We start from the raw sequence: 2,216 nt of genomic DNA on the forward strand, positions 1-2,216 counted from the left end.
ATTTATTTTAGAAGTTGGAGATAAGTGGATAATAAATGGTTTATTTATTTTAATTTTGTTGAATTAATTTAGCCACGTGATGGATGAGTTGGCAAAGGAAAGATGAAGTGGAGATGGAAGATGAGTTGAAAAAGGAATTTAATAATTAAGAAATTATTTAATATTTGAGAATATAGGATAGAAGAATAACCATTAAATATTAGATATTTAATTGATTGACTAGAGGAATAATTAAATATTAGATATTTAATTAATTGATTTGAAGAATAATTAAATATTAGATATTTAATTAATTGATTTGAAGAATAATTAAATATTAGTCTCTGGAGAAACAAAGGAGGGATTGCTATCATAACCTATTAGGCTTATAATATAAGCCTAGAATAGGCATAAGAAGGTGGAGGTGTTTTGAATAAACCTTTACATTGAATTTTTCAATCGTTGATGCACTTGTTATAGGTTGTTTCATTTCAAAGATATATAGAAACTTTATACCTTCGTTATTCCTCAGTAGCTCAGTGGTAGAGCAGTCGGTTGTTAACCGATTGGTCGAAGGTTCAAATCCTATTTGAGGAGAGCTCTTTTCTTCAAGCACTTTTTCTTTTATGAACAAATAGTATTTAATTAATTGATTAGAAAAAAATGAATAAATAAATATTAGATATTTAATTAATTTGATTAGAAGAAAATGAATAATTAAATATTAGATATTTAATTAATTTGATTTGAAGAAAAAGATAAATGAATTAATTAATAAAATGTTTCAATTAAATTAATTAATAGAAGGACATGAAATGAATTAAATAAATTAATCTTTTCAAATTAACTATTTAATAGAAGAATAAATATAAAATATTTATTTAATTGCTCATAACCATTTTAATGTGTATACAATAATTAAATACCACTTTGTAAGACAAGTTATCGATGGAGGTGGAGTAGCTCTTGAGAAATTTCATACACCAAAAGATCTTACAAACATTTTTATAAAACCAATATTGTTAGAGAAGTTGAGGTGAAGTTTGGCTTCTCTTAGCTTGTAAAAAAGGTGATGAATTGTTATGAACAATCAAGTAAATTTTTGTCAAGGTGGAGATTTTTGGATAATGACAATAATAAAGCAAAATATTATCCTATTTTATTAAATAATTAATTTTATGTATTTTAAATTAACATAGATTGTATGTATTTTATAATTGGAAGGTTTAGAGTTCATATTCCAAGATAAAATATATATATAAAAAGATAAACATTAATTGTTTGAAATACATATGAAACTATAAAAGAGTTTCATATTAATTGCCCCAAATACATATAAAATTGTTAGTCACAAAAAAAATTACAATACAAATATATAATTCTTTAATACCAAAATCAATTATCAAGTGTCCCATCAAACAAAATTCAATGTCCCGTATCTCTTCATGAATATAACTTTCAAATCAAATCTTCCCAACATCTAATCATTTTCACAATATGCATGCAAGCACTACATCAAAGTTGTCAGACTCACCAACCAAACCATCAAAATAATTTGAATGAAAAGAACTTCTACCTAATCAATCAATCAAAATTTTGACCATAATTCAAATACTTTAAAATCCACCGAATCCATATCGAAATTTTTCTATATAACACGCTTCGATCCTAACAATTCAATATCATTCAATCAATTGAAAATGTAGAGATCAATAACAATTCCTTTTATGACATAATTACAAATACATCTTTTTTCTACTAGATGTTTTAGTAATCATCACGTTGTTATACTATTAAGAATTTGTTATACTAGACTTTCCTTGGAGACGTCCATTGCATATGCTTCATTGTCACGGAACATAATTATGCACACTATTTTCTCCCAAAAATGTCACAATTTTGTGGGGCTCTCTGAACTATTCACTTCGGGAATAACCCCCCAGAAAAAGATAATCATTAATCCCACTCTCATCATGCTGCATAATTTTGTATATGGCCCCACTGTGAAAAGGCCTGTATTTGCAGAAGCCTGCATATCTCTAACAAGTACCACTACCTATGATATTAATATAATATGAAGCACCTGCATATTATTTTCCTGCAAACAATTCTTTTGAAGTAACTGAACCTTTTAACTGCATCCCTGCATTTAAACTCAAGTTTCATTCAACTCTAGATAAAACATTTTCTTTAGTCTAAACATGGGATTTCATTGATTTAAACTAGAACATGTACAC

At 26.6% G+C, this 2,216-nt stretch overlaps 1 non-coding gene across 1 annotated transcript; it reads left to right on the forward strand.

Annotated features, from left to right (window-relative positions):
- Window positions 1–504: 504 nt before the first annotated feature.
- Window positions 505–576, forward strand: TRNAN-GUU (transfer RNA asparagine (anticodon GUU)). The gene has a single exon. It is a non-coding gene; the product is annotated as a tRNA-Asn (tRNA).
- Window positions 577–2,216: the final 1,640 nt, after the last annotated feature.

This window comes from Cryptomeria japonica, chromosome 1 (assembly GCF_030272615.1).
Source record: "Cryptomeria japonica chromosome 1, Sugi_1.0, whole genome shotgun sequence".
In the NCBI taxonomy this organism is placed as follows: Eukaryota; Viridiplantae; Streptophyta; class Pinopsida; order Cupressales; family Cupressaceae; genus Cryptomeria; species Cryptomeria japonica.